Here is a 21,800-nt window from a genome sequence, read left to right as displayed (position 1 = left end):
TGAAATGTCATAGTGGTAGGTAAAATATTAAAGTTTTACTTAGAGTTCGTAAGTTTTTTATGAAAAGTTATGGGCGTATGTACTTATTACATAAATTCTGTATGGGATAGGTGTATGTAATTAATTACTGTGTTGACCATTGTTTCATGTATGTACTTATTACATAAATTCTGTATGGGATAGGTGTATGTAATTAATTACTGTGTTGACCATTGTTTCATGTATGGCACACGGGAAGTTTAAGTGTGCATTCACAGTAGAGTAAATAAAATAAGAAGTGGTGAAGCGAAAACCATGTGTTGTATGCATTGAACACACAGCAGTGTGAAAAATGTGAAGAACCAGAGGGTGAATGCACAGCAGTGCACAAATGTATTTGGTAATGTTTTGTAAGGAATTGTAAAACAGAGGAATAGCAAAAACCATGTGTGGTTTTGCATAAAGGAAATGGTGGAGCGTGAAATTTTGTAAGCCTGTGTGAATTTTGTTTACAGCAGTAAACTTATGTAAACTTTTGTTACAGCAGTAAGTTGTTTTTCACAGCAGTGAATATGAAAATGGTTTTACAGTGTTAAATCCCTCTCAGTAAAAGAGGATGAAGTTTGTATCGGTTTTTAATGAATAGAAATTTCTTATGGTGAATTACTCTGTTTCTCTGAGTGAATTTTTTTTTAAGTCTTCTGTGCATAAAAGATCCTGGAGCAAAGTAAAAACAGAGCATTGCCTCTGTGTGCTTGTTTATTTGGTTTTTGGTATTTTTCCCATTTTGAAAAATACCCAACACAGGTCCCTGTATCGTGATAAATTTTTTTTTACATAACCACGCACTTGAAATATAGAAATTAAAATCTACAAGTCTACATTCATCAACATCAAAAAGAAAATCAAGATAAGAATGAATTCAACAATCTATTAACCTGTTTGTATTACTTTTTCTCAACCAGAAACGATAGACATTTGAACGAAACCCTCAACCCATTAGCAATAGAAACTTATCAATATGCCTAGAACCCATAAACGATATTCGAGTCTAGAGCCAAAACCATACAAAGACAGCTAGCCAAAAGGAACAATATAAGGGCAAATTGTCCATCCCATACCCTTAAGCTATGATAATGGAAATGTGACTGCAATTCTGCAATAAAGTAAAGAAAAATGGGATAGCACATGAGTAGAGCCAGGAATGGAGTGCAAACCTTACATGTAGCAAGAATGGAATAGGTAGCTTCTTGTACGTTGGCTTAAGTCTTAAATCCTTTGTTTATTGCCCGACAATTAATACGCAGAAACTATATATGCAGACTATTAAATCTAAACAAATAAATGATCCACCTTTTCGCAGAAACTATATATGCCGACTATTAAATCTAAACAAATAAATGACCACTTTTTCGAGAACCACCAGTAACTAATCTGAAACAAGGAGGGCAACTGAGCAGCAAGTCCCTGCCTTGAGTGAGGGCAAAACATGTAAGAAAGAAATAACAATTGCTTGATGATCTTGCCTCTTGCCGCTGGAAAGACATAACAATTGCTCGGACCGGACCCATAGTAGGATTGGGTTAGACTAGCGATGTGTAATTCAACAGTAATAGATGCTGAGACTGAAACATAAATCTATGTCTATTGGAAACTGAAACAGAAATCTATGTCTATAGGATGGGGGGGAATAGTGGAAACGAAATACCAAGGTTTTTCTAGCACATCAGAATCTGTTGAATTCGCACCACAAAGATTAGATTAATCAATGACATTGAAAGTTAGCTGAAAATCAGAACTTCTGTATGCCTAAGAACCCTTGTAGAATGACCCATCTGTCAAAGCAAAAGATTTGAATGAGAAAGTGGGTATATGGGATGGATGGGGACGTAAAGGCCAAATAATACTGCACTGGACTGCTAGGTGTCTTAACTACACAGGATAGTCAATCTTTGCAAATTTTTAAACTAGTGTGACCTTTATTGTCGCAGAATGCTAATTTTTCCTAGCTACAGAACTGAGCAGACACCTTCCGCAAGATATGAAGGCCATTACCGTCCAATGCTCTGCCCATTTACCCAAGCTTGGCCTTTTCCCATGGTGCTTAAAACCAATCCTAATGGATCTTCGCTGGCTGGTGCATCAAACATGGCCTGTACAACAGATAAATTTAGACTTTGTACAAATAAACGTCGGGGAAATCTTTATCTTACTCAATTTTTTCCATCCATGTATAACCAGAAATATGTTGCTGATACGAAATCTAGTGACCAGTACCTTATACCATGTTAGAGGCTGTCTTTGAGGAATCGCTACATCTTTCATCCAATTAGTAGTGTTATCTCCACTGGTGTGGAGATTCATTGATTCACCTTTCAATCCACCCTGCATGCATAAAGTATAAAGAAACAAATTCCATGTATTAGGCATGATGAAACCAAAGATGAGATTATTCTCCGGAGAATTTATGATAGATATTTAGATTCAGCACATTAATTATTTACTCTTTTAGAGTTCTAAGGCCCGGTAAGTCATCCCAAGGCCATTGAAATATTTTTCATTTGTTTAGATTTCAAGAAAGTAGGACCCAGTTGCTGCAGAATCTCAATGAGAGAACAAGAAAGCACCTTTCCCTTGTTCATTATCTTAAAAAGTAGTAACAGGCAATCAGATATTGCTGTAACATTGGTCAGTTACCTACTAATGTAAAGTTATTATGACCCTAAATATTACAGCATAATTTCACCTTTGACTACTGATCTTTGTTGTTTGTATAGTTCTCCTTGAATGTCATTTCAAAATATGTAAACACAGAAAACAAACTGGGATTTGTAGGATAAGCAGAGACATAAGTTTGGCAATGAAAAATCAGTACTAGAAAGAAAAACTGACAAAGGGAATAGCATGACGTTGTATAAGAACAGATTCTCCTTAAAATAAGCTTTTTCTCAGTGTTCCAAGTAATTATTCATTTTGTCTTGATTCATGATATGTATATCCATGTATTTCTACAATAACCATATGCTTGAGTTTCAGTTCAAACAATTTCCAGAGAAATTTATCCCAACGATACCCAATCTATTAATAATTTAATATAATATCGAGCATGTGACATGCTACAATATACATGCAAGCCAGGCATCAGAAAAAATATAACAGAAACAGAATGATTATTTTCTGTTTTATTATCAACTGCTATCTGAGAAATCAGATACGCATTCTTTTGTCTACTATCAGCTAGACCAGTGGGGAACTTAATTAATTGTTTGGTGCACATAATCAGTTATTATAACCTTGAAACAGCTTGCAACAAAAGGGATCAACATCCAGATACTCCAGGTTTGTGCATCAACTTTAACAAGTTGCATGAGACGTAATGCTTTAAGATAGAAAAAAAAAGATAGAATCACAACTCTAATAACTCAAGCTTATCACCTTTGCAGTATTGAAAACCACATTTCTGCGATCAAGGAGAATGCTAACAGACCACAGAGCTATTTTATAGTGCTGACCATTAAAGATGAATCTCCCAACATTATTTGAATCAAAATTTACAAGAAATGTAGCGGCACAATTTCCAGCTCCTGCATAATATGCATAACCCTGAATAGACAACACGTAAGTCAGTTCTGTCTTGCATAGCATCCTTTAAGAAAGTAGGAGAAACTTCTCTATGTCTACACCGAAAATATATATGTATAGTGCAGTCAAAGAAAACAAGTCTTACTTGGTGGAAGTGCCCAAGGGACGTAACAACAGGATCACCACTAACTAAAGCAGTCTCACAGAGCTTTATGGCTTTGTGTAATTCCTTAAGATGACCCCATTTTGGCTGTCTAATCAGCCTTGCCAAAGACAAAGAGTCGAAAGCAATAGGTTGTGTTCCAAAGGTCATAATCCATTTCACTATTCACAAGGCTGGATATTGAAAGGAAAAGGCAAGCATTAAGTAAGACTTGAAGAAATTCACATCGTAGCAAATGAACAGTAATTCAAGCTTTCTGTTGTTTTTTAATCTTCTGACAATGTTTTTTCTATTGCAGTTGCTTTATATTGAGCCCGAGAACAGAAAAGGCATTACAACAGAATTCAATTCCCTTGCCAAATAAATAGATAACCTTATAGATTGCCCAAGGATGACATTCAAGTCCTGAAAAAACTTCTCTCAATTCTGCACTACTGTGATACAAATTCAAGTGAAGATTGTCAGAAAATATCACATCCAAGATATAATGTACCATATTCATCTATGGGTGCATCATAGTCATAGGAGGTTGCAATGAAAGGCCCACCTACTGTGCGGCCAAAATTTGTTCCTCCATGGTACTGCAATAGAAACAAATCCGAATCATACATAATTTAGTAAAAACTTCCATATATGAAGGTCACTTGCTAGGGCAGTCCAATTGTTAATGTGAAAATCCTACCATGTAGTAGTTTACAAAAGATCCACGCTTCACTAAAAAGCGAGCAACTGCAAAGGCCAGATCTTCCACCGGTCTACGAGGAGTTGCACCTCCAAATTCAGTATACCTAGAAAATCAGAGACAATGTTTCGGATACTATAAGTTCAAATTACATTTACAACTGATTATAAACATTGCTGCATATCTGCATTTTTCAATTTGTTGCAATAAAGACTTTACTGCAGAGCCTAGAATCTTCATCATATCAGTTTATTGAAGGACGCATTTCCAAATTAATTTGAATGTGATGTAATGGAAGCTGTTATTCCACCAGCTAAAAGAAAGTTCAAAATAATCTCAGTACCAGCCACTCCAGGCTTCCGTCCACATTGTTGGCTTGTAATGCTTGTTAGGTACAAAGTTGTCACAATAGAAACCATTGCAAGTGTTTACCTGTTACAAATATTAAACAAGAAATAAGGTAAAACAGTGGAAGCTCAGATATCACTACATGGATTATTACAAGAAAAAGAAAAACAGGACCCTGAAAACCCCACAATCTATTACATTGCAACTATCCCCGAATACATGTGATCAGGTCTTCTCCGAATAGTTAAAACTTATTAGAACAGAGATTGCAGCACCAAAAATCAGTCAAAGACCTCTTTAGACAAAGTAAATATGCAAAGCTAACTATCGATTTAATTGGTGCAACATTTTCTTATAATTTGACAAGTTCATCGAGAGACAGGAGTCACCAAGTGCCCAGATGAAGATATTATGATATAAACATATAAGTGGGTATTGATTGTTGGAAATAATACTGAGAGAGGGGGGTGAATCAGTATTATCATATTAATAAAACTTTTTCATTTCCATAATCAGATTCATATATGCTACTTCCACAACTTCTTATGATTAAGTTAATCGATCTTCAATGAGTGCATTAAAACATTATCAACCATATTATCAATTAACAGATGCAGTAACATAAATTAGATCATCACACATAAGGCACACACATGAACACAATGATGTAAGGTGGAAACCCAATGCGGGAGAAAAACCACCTGCTGCAAGTCATCTCAATCTTCTTCTTAATAAGAAAATTCTTTTACAATATTTGTACTGGTGCAGCCTTATACCAGTACGGGAGCTACAACCCCCTTTGCTCTTGTACTAGCCGATCCATTTACTAGTACGCAGGCTACTACCTGCTACAATGCTCCAAAGATTTCCTTTAGCTCTTGTACTAGCTTAGATACTAGTACTTAGGCGCCGGCCTACAATCTTCTCTCCTTCAAGTACCACGTTTCATCAATTTTCATACTGGATACACTGAAGCACAACCCATACACTGAAAGGCCACATTTCATCCAATTTTCATACTGGACCCAACAACAACATTGAAGCTCAAACAACCTTCTGAAACACCCAATCAACTGAAGTAACCAGATCAACAATAATAGGACCAAACCCAGAATACAACAATGATAAACAAAGATTTTAAGAGAAGGAAGCACCCTGCTCAACTGCTAGCCTGAGTCCGGACTCACCCTGCTCAACTGCTAGCCTGAGTCCCGGACTCACCCTGCTCAACTGCTGGCCTGAGTCCCTGGACGCACCCTACTAAACTGCTAGCCTGCGTCCCTCGCACTGAGTCTACTGAACTGCCTGCGTCCCGACGCACCTGAACCCTTCTGCGCCTGCGTCCAGCGCACCTGAAACTCTTCGCTCCTGCGTCCCGGACGCACCTGAACCCTTACTGCACCTGCGTCCCTCCGGGCATAGATGATTTCAAAACTTTAGAAGTAACCCAGACAATCAGATCCACAGATCTGAACATGCGCCAAGAGATCTCGGTCCATTAATAGATTCGCCTTCATTAGATCTAGACCAGATCTCACCTCATAAGATATTCAACCTTAGACATACTCAATCCAAATGATCTCCTTTGCTTTATATAGGCAAGCTCCTCCTCAAAACATGGAACAATACCACGAGCCGACACCATAGAAACACAAAACCGTCGGCTAGATACCACACAAGAAACCCCCACGTGCTTTTCTCTGCCTTGAAATGTGTGCACTGGGTGGACGCACCCCCTGAACGGCTGGCCTGCGTCCCTGGACGCAGTTTCTGCATGATGTACCTGCGGGTACGCACCTTCTGAACTGGCTTCCTGCGTCCTTCATAATTTTTCAATAAGATGAGAGCTGATCATCAACTTCTGCTGCTGACTTGAAGAATAATGAACTACCACCTGAATGGGTTGCCATCAAGGACAACACTTTAGCCATAATGCCAACAATCTCCCCCTTTGGACTTGATGGCAAAGCTTACTAAGAACTTGCCATTTGATTCCTTTGAGTTGTCCTGCATCTATGTATTATGTTACATCTGATATCTCTTCTGAATGTATATAAGTGAGATGGTCTTCTATGATGGGGGTTGCCATCAAGTACAACACATGCATCATAATGCCAACAATCTCCCCCTTTGGACTTGATGGCAACAACACCAGATCACTCTCCCCCTTTGACATCAAGGGCAAAGGGGTATGCTCCCCCTAAGAACATGCTCCCTTTGACTATAAACCAGATCTGCTGAAGTCTCTGAATGAGCTCCCCCTTTGAATATGACATGGTGCTCCAATCTGATAATGGTCTTTCTGAGAACAAGCTGAGATGTCTTCTCTGCTATATAGTGCTGTTCATGCTCAAGCTCCCCCTGACTGTAAGCAAGGTCTGCAAAAAGATGTTCTACAAGAAGAACATGACTCTATAAAATACATACATCCATCACCCATCACAATAAGGATCATCCATCCAACCAAGTGGGAATACATCAGAAATATGAAAACCAAATACATTACATCTTCATCCTATGCATAGTGGGGGGACATAGGCCGTTACATGACCTGAAGAGATGACGATAATAGATAGACTATTACAACATGAGTCTTGCTACGACCTTCCAAACATCTAAAGATCATGACAAACAACAACACTGTATAATCTGCTCCATGGTATCTGTTAACATCAACTCATAACCATCCAGATCTACATGAATCAAGAGCCATCAAATAAAAGCATCAGCATCAATCAACATATGTATGAATAATCATCCCTGTATCCAGCCAACAATCCTCATCCATTTGTGCCAAGAAAGAAATCATGCATCTTGCTCGTGTCAACATCATCATGAAATGCATATGAGTAACTCATCATCATCATGTCTCCAACAATGCGACTTTGAATAATCATCCACGAAATCAGCCAACCTCATCCATATATGTGCCAAGGATAATAAAGACTTCATGCAAGCATCATTAGAGAATCAACCATACATCTGATCATGTGACCAACTCATAATAGCAAGATGAATCATAAGCATTGTCACCAAGGACCATAATGCCAACAATGAATTTAGGACATATGCTCCCACTGAACCAGTGCCATCTGTTAAATCTGATCATGCATATTAAGAAGAATCAGCCAATAAATGCTTTGAGACAGGTACGCACTTCATCTTCTGCTGCGCTGCGTCCTGTTGCTGCAGGGACGCACCCAAAAACACTATCGCGCCGCGTACTTTTACTCAGGGACGCACCCAAAATTACTATCGCGTCGCGTCCTTTTGCTTCAGGGACGCACCTGATCCTCAGTCGCTCTGCGTCCCCACGCAGATCTTCAGTTACTGAACTGCGTCCTGGACGCACCTGCCCTTTACAGTACCTGCGTCCCGGCGCACTTTCCCTTCATCTGATTCTGGTATGTCTGTACATTGTACTGTGCCATCCTTTTCTGACTGTACTTCCTTTTTCCTCCATATCTTCAAGCGTGATGATGACATTTTCTCCTTTTGATATGGTGCCCAAACTTTGTTCCTGCATTCCTTGGCTATATGTCCAAGCTTGTTACATGCATAACATCTTACATGTTTCATATTCCTCCTGTAACAATCAATAGCTTTGTGACCAAACATATTGCAAGCAAAGCAATATCCATAAAAGTACCTTGATTGAGATGACCTTTCTGCATAACGGTCTTGAACTCTTCTTCTTCTACATCTAGCTGCAACATGTCCAAGATTATGACATACATAACATTCAACATTATTCATAGGAGGAGTAAAGGATTTTCTTTGAGGAATCTCTTTCCTTGGTTGATGATGAGATTGATCTTTCACTTCTTCGTTGATCACTTTAGATTTCCTTTTAGAGTTTCTTGCCTCACCTTGTGAACTAGATTCACCTTCAACAGATTCATGGAAACCAAGACCAGTCTTTATAGCAGGGGACCTTTGACTACTAAGAATATCATCCAATACTTTAGAGCTATCTTGAAATCGTAAAAGCTTATCCTTTTCTTCTAGTTTACCTTTCAAGATATTTACCTCAACCTGAAGCTGTTCTTCCTTTTCAAGAGATTTCTCTTTCAAAACTTCTTCAGCGTTCCTTCCTTCTTCCATTTGTTCCCTTAGTTTGAGAATTTCTTTTTCTTGTTCTTCATACAGATCCTGCTGCATTTGACGAACTCGGAAGGCACATTCCAGTTGAGATTTTAAGCTGGTGACTTCGTTTTCTTGTTTTGCAATAGCTTGGAGCAGATCTGTATTCTGCTTCTTTGATTCTTCAAGATCTCCTTTTAGTGAGAGGATTGTAGCTTCAAGATTTTCATAGTAGCTGGATCTATCTTTGAGTTTCTTGATGGTTGTGCTTCTTTCGTTGACTTCTTTTCTTAATGATGTCACTTCATGCTGCAATTTTTGACATTGGTCTTCCTTGTCCTTGAGTAGCTTTCTTACCTTGTTTCCTTCTTCTAGTTGTGCCCTTAGTTTGGTAGATTCTTCTTTGAAATCACATTCCTTTTTGTTCAATAGATCTTGTTGATCTCTAATTTTGTCTGTCAGCCTTTTAAATTCTGCCTCTATTTGATATCTTTCTTGTTCACCCATAAGAGAAAATTCAGTAGTTTCGCTATCACTTTCATCTCTTTCACAAGGAAATATAGCTGGAATATCAGAGGATAACACATTCATACCTGATAATGACTCTGAATCTGATTCTGAATCTGAAGAGCTTCTTATGCCTAATCCCCAATCGATTCTTCCACTGTCATAGTTCTTCTGAGATGACTTCTTTTTCTTATTAGCTTTCTTCTTAAGCTTCTTTCCCATTGTTCCACGGATCTCCTTCAAGCGATCAAGCTTCTATCAAAGGACCTGCTCTGATACCAATTGTTGGAAATAATACTGAGAGGGGGGGGTGAATCAGTATTATCATATTAATAAAACTTTTTCATTTCCATAATCAGATTCATATATGCTACTTCCACAACTTCTTATGATTAAGTTAATCGATCTTCAATGAGTGCATTAGAACATTATCAACCATATTATCAGTTAACAGATGCAGTAACATAAAGTAGATCATCACACATAAGGCACACACATGAACACAATGATGTAAGGTGGAAACCCAATGCGGGAGAAAAACCACCTGCTGCAAGTCATCTCAATCTTCTTCTTAATAAGAAAATTCTTTTACAATATTTGTACTGGTGCAGCCTTATACCAGTACGGGAGCTACAACCCCCTTTGCTCTTGTACTAGCCGATCCATTTACTAGTACGCAGACTACTACCTGCTACAATGCTCCAAAGATTTCCTTTAGCTCTTGTACTAGCTTAGATACTAGTACTTAGGCGCCGGCCTACAATCTTCTCTCCTTCAAGTACCACGTTTCATCAATTTTCATACTGGATACACTGAAGCACAACCCATACACTGAAAGGCCACATTTCATCCAATTTTCATACTGGACCCAACAACAACATTGAAGCTCAAACAACCTTCTGAAACACCCAATCAACTGAAGTAACCAGATCAACAATAATAGGACCAAACCCAGAATACAACAATGATAAACAAAGATTTTAAGAGAAGGAAGCACCCTGCTCAACTGCTAGCCTGAGTCCAGACTCACCCTGCTCAACTGCTAGCCTGAGTCCCGGACTCACCCTGCTCAACTGCTGGCCTGAGTCCCTGGACGCACCCTGCTAAACTGCTAGCCTGCGTCCCTCGCACTGAGTCTACTGAACTGCCTGCGTCCCGGCGCACCTGAACCCTTCTGCGCCTGCGTCCGGCGCACCTGAAACTCTTCGCTCCTGCGTCCCGGACGCACCTGAACCCTTACTGCACCTGCGTCCCTCCGGGCATAGATGATTTCAAAACTTTAGAAGTAACCCAGACAATCAGATCCACAGATCTGAACATGCGCCAAGAGATCTCGGTCCATTAATAGATTCGCCTTCATTAGATCTAGACCAGATCTCACCTCATAAGATATTCAACCTTAGACATACTCAATCCAAATGATCTCCTTTGCTTTATATAGGCAAGCTCCTCCTCAAAACATGGAACAATACCACGAGCCGACACCATAGAAACACAAAACCGTCGGCTAGATACCACACAAGAAACCCCCACGTGCTTTTCTCTGCCTTGAAATGTGTGCACTGGGTGGACGCACCCCCTGAACGGCTGGCCTGCGTCCCTGGACGCAGTTTCTGCATGATGTACCTGCGGGTACGCACCTTCTGAACTGGCTTCCTGCGTCCTTCATAATTTTTCAATAAGATGAGAGCTGATCATCAACTTCTGCTGCTGACTTGAAGAATAATGAACTACCACCTGAATGGGTTGCCATCAAGGACAACACTTTAGCCATAATGCCAACATTGATAACAGAGCTTACCACAGGGTCTGGTGCATCATCTTGTTTGCACATAACCCAAGGTACACCCGTATTCATTCCCACAGCCATCTGAGCAGCCCAATTCATATATTGCACTCCAGCAGACCCATACTCCATTTCTTCAGGTTTATACTCATTTTCTACCTGTAAGAACACTTTGTCATTAGTCATTATATTAGGAAATCAAACCATGAGTATATACAAAGTTCAAACTATCCATGCGGATCACTCTTTTCTGCAAATATAATGAATCAAGCAATTGACTACCAATCAAAATTTAACACATTTTACCATGAGGGATCAAAGTATACCTGGGCCATAATAATTGGTCCACCTTGCGATTCAAACAGCCCTTCACTTTTCATCATGTCGACAACCTTTTTTGTGAAACCTTCCATTGCATTCTGTAAAATACCCAAACGGGTAATCATAAAATGTATTCAAAAGAAATAAAAGGGTATTCATAGAGGTCAACCTTGAAAGGCTCATTATCTGTTCTGAAACTGATGCCAGGAACATATTTCAACCAAACTGGAAAGCCTCTGCGGATATATCAAAAGATTCGTGTCCAATGTTATAAAGACCTGGTAGATTTGAGTAGAGAGGACCTTGCAGAAAATCAGTCAAAAGGAAATATACCCGAAATTCCATTCTGCGCAAACATAAGGGCCAATGCGAAGATGAACATAAAGTCCTGCCTCCTCCAAACGAATGAGCCTTCATGAGACCAAAAGCACAACGCTAGTCACCCGAAAGCTCTACGTCTCCAAAGCATTAAACACGCTATATTCACCATCCAAGCGGGACCAAAATAACACTAACTTATATAGATCTCTACGGTCCTTGTTCCTGCCTATGCCCTTATTACCTTTTCTTTTGATGCTAGTGATGCCTTTGAATTGGGTGCTGCTCCGGGTCAATGAATGAGGTCAACTGGCTTTGGGACTGCTTCATTCTCCTCCTTCGCTTCTGGTGCCTCTACCCCTAACACTGAGGGTGGTGAAACCCCTGCTACTTCTAGGCCAACTGGGTCAAGATCAACTGAGTCCATTGGGTATGAATCGAATCAGCAACCACTTGATAAATAGGTTATGGATATCGATATAATAATAAAGGGTGCTGGACGAAGTGCTGGTGCGCGCTATGATTCTTCAACCGCCTCTGTATATGCGTAGACTCGGTCAAATGCTACTGCTTAAAGCCTGTTTTCTAATCATGCCGTGAAATCCTGATCAGTTGGGGCTTGGATGGGCCTAATTTTAGATATCTAAGAACACTGGGCTTGCTCAAAATTGCAAAAACAATGTCAAGCACAAAAACAATGAGGGAAGATGGTAGTGCATACAGAATTCTCAAATTCCAGATCGATTTTCTTGCATCAGCGGTATCTTTTCTTGGGGCAAGAACACTTGAAGGGATTGAAGCATTTTGATTCCCTTCAAACCTTCATCTTGAATCATCACCAGAGCCATTGACAAGTACAATTAAGCACAGACACATCAGAGCCACCAGAAGTCCATTCAAGCCCAATCAAGGCCTTGCATTCCCAAACTTATTTTTCCCCATTTTCTGCTTATTCTACTTTAATAGCGTAGTCGAACCTTAAAAAAAATAGGGTATTTTGCTGTAATCAGACAAAAACAGATAAAATCGTTCAATTTGTAAACGCTGACCTTAGATTCCGGGTTTTGCAAAAATATTTATTATGTCCATCTCTAGCTAGATGAGGACGTTCAAATATCTGTCCATGCTAGTGACTGCAATGCTCTTTTCTTAGGTTTCCTTGTAGAAGTTGTTGAAGGGATTGGAGGCTTGCAAGGTCATGGCCGTGCCTGTGCGTTTGGAATTAGGGGGGTTGTGGCGAACTGGGAGCAGTACATGGAGTGGCGAAGACACTGCATTATCTGGGTCTTTTAGTAGAAGGAGCATCCACGCAGAGGACGATGAAGAGGCCCTCAAATGGGCTGCTCTTGAGAAGCTCCCAACTTATGATCGGTTGAGGAACTCTGCTCTAAGCAAAGTTGCAGAGATCGGGAGTTTCAAATATCACGATGTGGATGTCACCACGCTTTCCAATGACACTTGCAAGAGGTTCATTGAGAGAGTGTTGCAAGTGGCCGAAGTGGACAACGAGCGGTTCTTTGACGAAGCTCAAACAGAGGATTGACAGGTAAAGCAGAATATCTGCCGTCGAGTTTGAGCTTTTTGCAATGATGAAATTATACTAATGTCATGGAATTGCAATGATGGAGGCAATTTTTCGGTTGCACAGAGTTGGGATTGCGATGCAAATGATAGAAGTTCGGTTTGAGCACCTGAACATTGAGGCAAATGCCCGCGTCGGAGGCAGAGCCCTTCCTACTCTTTTGAATTTTCGTATTCGGCTGCCCAAGCAAGCGGGAATGAGGGAATCTATGCCAGTCGACGTTTATGCTGTATGGAGGATGTTAATACTATATGGAGGTATGTCCTTCATAGTCATCCATCTGCCTCTATTAATGCATGAACTACGCTCGCCATATGCTTGAAATTCATGGAAGCTGGCTTATATAAGAAGCTATCTCGTACCTTATTTATGGCCGTGTGAAGAAGGTGAAGGTCTAACAGGAAGCCGGTTTGAAGCCCCCTGCCAACTCAGTGCCCACCGGCATACCCGAGGTCTGTACTAGAATGAAGTCCAGGATAATCCGTTCTCTCTAGCACTCCAGCTTCAGTTCCCTTATGATCTTCTTCTTCTATAATCTTCTTCTGTTCTCTCCAGCTTCAGTTCCCTTGTGATCTTCATTTGTTCTCTCTAGCTTCATCTGTTCTCTCCATCTTCATTTGTTCTCTCCAACTTCATCTGTTCTCCACAGCTTCAGTTCCCTTCCTTTCAACTTCACTTCGATTCCATAGACACCACAGTAACATGCAGCAATGCCACAGTAAACACAGTAACAAGGGGTGGCAACTTTAGAGAATAAGCCGCAACAGGTGGAAACTTCAGAGAATAAGCAGCAACAGGTGGCAAGAGAGCAAGAAAGCCCATCAGTCACATCCTTCATAGCAGGAAGGATGTACCAATTCCAATAGACAATACCCGAGAGCTAGCTAGCATTTTATACTAGTAGACTAATGTCAACATTAGTCTAACAGGTCAAAAGAAATGAACAACAAATGAACAAATGAATAACACAAAGCCAGATAATATATGCTTTTCAGCCTCTGACCTCGGGAAGAGGCCAAATAAGATAGTTAATGACTATTTATCTAAAAACTTTCATTATACTCTATCAAATGGCAGTAGCAAACAGCTCGCAAAAAGGTCAACTAATGTTAAGTTCATCCGTTCCGATTATTATAGTCCCTGGCCATTGCCAGATGGTAGGGACTAATAACACCCAACGAACAATGACTCTGTTCACCTCATCTTACTCCCCAACTAAGTGCAAACACGGCTGATTTAAGCGAATCCATTTGTAATGTGCATATGTCGTTGTAAATTAGATGATAAGTCACTCTTAAATTTAATTTTGGAACCCTGGGTATCATGTCACTGCAATTATTTTGGTTTGGATTTTTTAGCAGCATTTTTTGGACTAGATGTTGGCGCTTTCAAACAACACTCTCCACAGCAATAACACGGGTTGGCAGTTTGAGCAAGCAAGGGATGGCAGAGAACAAGGAGAGGGAGATCTGTCTATTCATGGCCATATCCAGTTCCAGTTGTTAAACCCGTCGCTTCTTTCCAGTAGTGAATTATTGGATTAGCTAGTCTAGTGTGCAGTAATCATTTCGCCAACATAACCTTGAACTAAACTAAATTTACCTTTAATGTTGTTCATTAGTGCGCTTGCAAATCTTCGAAACCCTCCTTGGATTTTCGCAACACTAATATCTATTTTTCTTCCAGCCCAAGGCAGGGACTAGCTGCCATGCAGCTTCCCTTGTTTATTATGGAAATTTGTTAAGACAAAATGGTTAGAATATCATTTTAGCAAACATTGCTATTATTAATATGCATTGTGATATAATTATTTTTGTTTTCTATTTCTCCATACACACTCAATGAGGTTACAATATAAACATTAGAATATGACATGTAAGTTTCTCAAATATAAATACAGTAGTGTGTCATATCACAAATTTTGAGCCAAAAGAAAGAAAATATAGGAAAACATGTTATTATAGATAACAAAATTCCCATGCCCTTTCTAATAAAATTCAAATCCAAACTTTCAATGAAGAAAACACTAAAATAAAATTCAAATCCAAACTTTCTAAAATGATTCATGAATTTTAGATATTGCGTGCTTTTTGTTCACACTTCTTATCTCTATTGGTTGTCTTTACTACATCTACTTGTAATCGATCCACTTAAATGTATGTTTTAATCAAGCCCTTCCCATCCTCAATTACATATTGAAATATACAATGAAAATAAAATAAATGAAAGGGCTAAGAAAATATGTATTTTCCAAGTTCATATTATATTCAACATGCCAATCACTTGATTTAGTGTATTCTTCTATAATTATTTACCATAAACATATTATTAACTATTTTATCTATATCAGTGTTGCATTCTTAGAATATATCCTTAAGGATTTCCATCCGCATCATGTCATTAACTTGCATTACTTGCCTTTTGTGGCATAGCCTAAAGATATTGTGCATTAATAATTTAAACATACACTAATGATTAAACTTATAATATTTATAGTATAGGAAAATTCTCCTCATAACGCCGAAACATTTCATTTCATGATAATATCATAACATTAAAACACCCAATTATCACATACAATAAAAATTCAACAAATAATCATTCATCACACAACCATCATTATTAGTCCCTGCGTTCAGCAGCGCAGGGACTATAGCGATCGATGGGTATTGACCAAACATTAAATTGTTTTGACCAACTAATGTATTCTTATTTTAACGAATGGTCCCTGCCTTTAGCAGCACAGGGACTATATCGATCGATGGGTATTGATTAAACATTAAATTGTTTTGACCAATTACGGTATTCTTATTTTAACCAATGTTTGAACAGAAATGTTGGATCAATTAAATTTTTATCCAAAGTTTTACTTTGCACCTTTTATTGCAGGCAAAAAAGTATAATTTGATAATTCGTTTAAAATTTCACTTCAAAACTGTTTAATATTAAGTTGTAGTTAGCATTACTTGAGAAACATTTAATGTTTTCTCTCACTTCAATCAAGACCACCCTATTATGTATGTCGTACAGTTTACAATGTCATATACATTGTAGTCCACAAGCCACCGCATCACATATCCACAGCGTGGTGGCACGCTGCATGTCCCTCCATGATGGGCATCAATTCTTGGCTCATCTCTTGGATCGGCTAGTGGCATCAATTGAATCTAAACTATTCATCGAGTTGCTCTTGACAAATACCCGGCTAGTTGGTGCAAGCTGGATAGATTGATGGTCAGAAGAACACACAACCAACTATATCTTCTTAAGCTAGCTAGCCAGTCCATATTCTGTTCAAAGTCGGTGCATGGATTAGAGCTGCATGTCCCTTCTTCATTTGAAAGAAGTCAAATCGCTTCCCATCTTTATGGCAAAGAAACTCGAGAAGTCGGTTCTTTGTCCATTGATTTACGCAGGGTAGGAAGAGAGCGAATCCATCAAACACTTCTGTTGGATCTTTGCCCAAAATTCAAAATTCAGGTATAACGCCGACTATTCCAAGAGCAATTATGTCAAACACATCGGTTGGATAGTTGTCCAAAAATTTTAATTTAATTTAATTTATTTATTTATTCTTTTTTTCAGCAAGAAAAAAGTGGGATAATATATTATTTCATAAACTATATGACATTTACATATAATAAGCATTCAACAAAATGTATATGATCTTCCAATCACAACATTAGGAGGATGAGGTGTGAACTAGGTCACCACCAAAAGCCCAGGATAGATGATCATTTCAGCTGAGAGACATTATATTCAAAATTTCTGAAACACTAGTAAAAACCATATTATCAAAACATACAGTCCTGTCTATATGCCTCATTCCCTCAATGGGTAGCAAAAAAACTAGATAATAGACATATACACAAAATTTACAAAAAGAGTGAGAACAGAAAAACTAGAGATTTAACCAGGAAATGGGAAATCGCCCATATCAAAGATGTATTGTTCCCAAGTGATCTCCTAGTACCATCTGCCAATCGACCCCAGTAAACCTTTCTTGGATAGTCTGTCAGCTTCTTTGTTCAGATTCCTTCCAATATGCTGGATTGTGGACACGCCATAGAATTTCAATCCTTTCCATCCATCCTTGTAGCATGGGATTATTGATGGAGGCCTTCCCCATGACCTGATCAATGACAATCTTCGAATCACCATAAATATGAAAAAAGGGGTTTCCAAGGAATTTGTTGAACCATAGGAGTCCCCAGAGGGCTAATGCTTCTACTTTGGTGTTGGTACCACAACCTCCATTCCAGTAGACCCTGTATGACAAATCAACAATCATAGCTATCCAAAAGCCACATCCACGGGAATTCCTTTGAGTTGCCCCATCAAAAAATCCCATCAGGTACATGAACTGTATATTGATTTTCTTTTATGGACTGATATTGGTGCATGGGGATTGAGTAGAATATATTGAAAGATTAGTGGTGATTCTTTCAACAACCAAAAAGAAACCTTCCAGAGAGTTATGGAAAATATACATGTTTCTCCAGTTCCAGATGGCCCAGAAAAGGAAAAGTGGGATGGCTCTCCAGGAATATTTTTGTGCACTCCACCATTTTAGGGAGTCCCCGATGCAGTTATGGTGGATGTATGGGAAGCCAATAAGGGAAGCTATCTTTTTCCATACCTGAACAGTGTATTGACAGTGAAGAAAGATGCGGTTGTTGTTCTCGGCATCACTTTTGCAAATAATGCATATCCCAGGACCATGCCATTTCCTTTTCTGCAAATTCTCCCATACAAGATTTCTGTTATGATAGACTAACCATGTGAAGAGTATAACTTTAATTGGAACTTTTTTTTTTCCAAAAAGCATATAAAATTTGGTGCCCCCCTTGTCTAGTGACCAAGTTAGAAAGAGTAGAGTATGTGTCAGCAACAATGATGTTATCAGATGCCATCTTTCTCGACCATATAATTTTGTCCTGTGATCCTATGCGGCAAACGCCGAGGTGCTTCATTGCAGATATTGTTTGATTCCACTCGAGTTCCATTTGTCCAAATAACCCCAATTCCTGGGTTTTTTTTCCATATAGGGAACGGTCCTTGTCAACCATTTATGACTTGTCCCCAGAAGTATATGCCGCGTCCATTAAGATGGTGGGTAATCCTCTCAGAGATGGTGAATTCCATTCCAGCACCCAAGATTGGGTCAATGCCGATGAGAATACGGTTGCCTGATTGAAACTTCCATGCAAGATGGTGGACAAATGTTTTTTCAATTTTCAGGAAGCTAAGCCAGATAGTCGATCCCTGTTTGATGCCAATGGTGCCATTCTTATACCAAAAACTGAAATCGTTATCCTTAAGATACTTGTGTTAAATGATCTTGCTCCATGTGCCATATCCAAATAAGCCCCTCCAAAGGGATTTTATCAGCAGTGATCTGCCAAAACGACGGAGGTCCATGATTCCTCATCCCCCATACCCTTAGGGAAAGTGATGTTGGACAATTTGGTCAAGTGGTATTTTTTCCCATTGTGGCTTCCCCCCAGATGAAGTTAGCCATTAAACAGTTAAGAATGTTTATGATGGATGCAGGAATATGGAATAGATGAGCCCAATAGACCCCATCTGTGACAAAATATCTTGGGTGAGAATAACCCGCCCCCCCAAAGACATGCATCTAAACTCCCACCCAGAGATCTTTTTGAAGAAACGATCAGCAAGCCATTGCCAGTCAGCAATTCTGTAGCAGGAGGGTTTGATACGATAACCAAGATATTTCAAACCATTTTGTATTGGCATTGCCTCAATACCAAATAAACCTTTGATATATGAAACAATCTCCAAGTCAGATTGTCCATGATATAGGACAGATTTATTAACATTCATGTGTAAACCAGAAGCATTAGAAAATCTACTGAAAATGTGAAAGAGACATAACCAAGAAAAGCGACAGAGCATACCCATGATGAGAATGTCGTCAACAAAGAGGTTATGAGAAATGTTGATGTTATTTCCCATCTTCAGTGGCTGAAATTGGTCCTCCAGGACCGCTTTTTTAATATGCAAGCTTAGACTATCCATAACTAGGATGAATAGAAGAGGGGATAATGAACATCCCTGTCGGAGACCCCTACCAACTCGAAAAAGCTTTGATGGATACCCATTAATGATAACAACATAGTTGACATTATCCACACAAGCCATAATCCAATTAACACATTTGGGTTGCAATCCAATCTTGATAAGGACAAGTCGGAGAAAGCCCCAATCCAGGCAGTCATATGCCTTTTGAAGATCAATCTGTAGAATAGCAGCATCAAGATGCCTGGTGTGAATCGAGTGCATTCCTTCCTATGCATTTGCCACAACATCATGGATGAGTCTATCCGGGAGAAAACCATGCTGTTCAGGGGTGATATAGCGAGAAAGTGTTCTGTGCATGTGGCCAGCAATGGTCTTTGATATAATTTTGTAGATGACGTTGCACAAAGAAATAGGCCTGTAGTCAGAGAAGCCCTTTGTAGTGTTGTTTTTAGGAATGAGGGCGATATATGTAGAAGTGATATGGTGATGGATGAAGCCCGAGGTCCTAGATTCCTCAACCATGCCCAGAAGATCTCCTTTGAGGAGTTCAAAAAAATGGGTGAAAAGTTCAATCATCCATCCATCAGGACCAGGGCTTTTGTCACCCTTAAATGACTTGAGAACGCCCAATAGTTCTTCTTCAGTGACTTCCTTAAAGAAATCATCATTTTTCTTAGCATCATACATAATCGGATAAGGATCAGTGCCCCGTACTAGGTCCTCAGTAGAAATATTATCATTGTTTCCATATACCATTTGGAAGCATTGAACAACAACATTGCTGATCCCTTCTTGTGACCGGTGAATATGTCCATCAACGTCCATAATCTCCCATATGGTGTTTATATTGCGACGATGGTTGGCATATCGGTGAAAAAATTTGGTGTTGCAATCACCTTCCTTCAACCATATCGCCCTGCTCTTTAATCTCCATGAGGATTCCTCAATAGAAAGGAGTTGCTTCTTTCTGAGTTCCAGTGAATGAATACGGGACCGAATGTCAGCAGAAAGACAATGGGTGGACATGGTGGGCAAAATGGAATCCAATTTATTTTGTATATTAATGAGTTCCTTTCTATTATCCCTGATCTTCTGTTTCTGCCAGTGTTTGACGTTCCCCCGGAGGGAGTCAAGTTTATTAAGAATGTTGACCATGGGGGAGTTTCTTGTTACACAAAGTTGATCCCAAGTTTCTAGCACAAGTTTGTTAAAATCAGGATCCTCCAATACAGATCTGTTGAATTTGAAAGGGATGCCCGTGTGAATATCCATTTTCCTCCATTGTAGAGTGATAGGTCTATGATTCGATATATAATTGCTTATGATGTTTGCCCGGACATCCCCCAGATGACGAACAATGACTTTGTTCACCTCATCTTACTCCCCAACTAAGTGCAAACACGGCTGATTTAAGCGAATCCATTTGTAATGTGCATATGCCGTTTTAAATTAGATGATAAGTCACTCTTAAATTTAATTTTGGAACCCTAGGTATCATGTCACTGCAATTATTTTGGTTTGGATTTTTTAGCAGCATTTTCTGGACTAGATGTTGGCGCTTTCAAACAACACTCTCCACAGCAATAACACGGGTTGGCAGTTTGAGCAAGCAAGGGATGGCAGAGAACAAGGAGAGGGAGATCTGTCTATTCATGGCCATATCCAGTTCCAGTTGTTAAACCCGTTGCTTCTTTCCAGTAGTGAATTATTGGATTAGCTAGTCCAGTGTGCAGTAATCATTTCGCCAACATAACCTTGAACTAAACTAAATTTACCTTTAATGTTGTTCATTAGTGCGCTTGCAAATCTTCGAAACCCTCCTTGGATTTCGCAACACTGATATCTATTTTTCTTCAAGCCCCAGGCAGGGACTAGCTGCCATGCAGCTTCCCTTGTTTATTATGGAAATTTGTTAAGACAAAATGGTTAGAATATCATTTTAGCAAACATTGCTATTATTAATATGCATTGTGATATAATTATTTTTGTTTTCTATTTCTCCATACACACTCAATGAAGTTACAATATAAATATTAGAATATGACATGTAAGTTTCTCAAATATAAATACACTAGTGTGTCATATCACAAGTTTTGAGCCAAAAGAAAGAAAATATAGGAAAACATGTTATTATAGATCACAAAATTCCCATGCCCTTTCTAATAAAATTGAAATCCAAACTTTCAATGAAGAAAACACTAAAATAAAATTCAAATCCAAACTTTCTAAAATGATTCATGAATTTTAGATATTGCGTGCTTTTTGTTCACACTTCTTATCTCTATTGATTGTCTTTACTACATCTACTTGTAATCGATCCACTTAAATGTATGTTTTAATCAACCCCTTCCCATCCTCAATTATATATTGAAATATACAATGAAAATAAAATAAATGAAAGGGC

At 39.0% G+C, this 21,800-nt stretch overlaps 1 pseudogene across 1 annotated transcript; it reads right to left on the bottom strand.

The window, feature by feature from the left end:
• Positions 1-1,796: 1,796 nt before the first annotated feature.
• Positions 1,797-12,196, bottom strand: LOC149161712 (beta-galactosidase 5-like; annotated as a pseudogene). Its single transcript, XR_016261448.1, has 11 exons — positions 12,135-12,196; positions 11,785-11,862; positions 11,621-11,687; positions 11,457-11,549; positions 11,146-11,289; positions 4,750-4,838; positions 4,407-4,512; positions 4,218-4,305; positions 3,415-3,825; positions 2,257-2,364; positions 1,797-2,132 (listed from the first exon to the last, which is right to left on the bottom strand). The product of XR_016261448.1 is annotated as a beta-galactosidase 5-like (transcript).
• Between the last annotated feature and the right edge of the window lie 9,604 nt (positions 12,197-21,800).

This window comes from Pinus tabuliformis, chromosome 5_2 (assembly GCF_031772625.1).
Source record: "Pinus tabuliformis cultivar Carrire ecotype Pingquan chromosome 5_2, CPIR1, whole genome shotgun sequence".
Classification (NCBI taxonomy): Eukaryota; Viridiplantae; Streptophyta; class Pinopsida; order Pinales; family Pinaceae; genus Pinus; species Pinus tabuliformis.
This window is presented reverse-complemented; position numbering and strand designations above follow the sequence as displayed.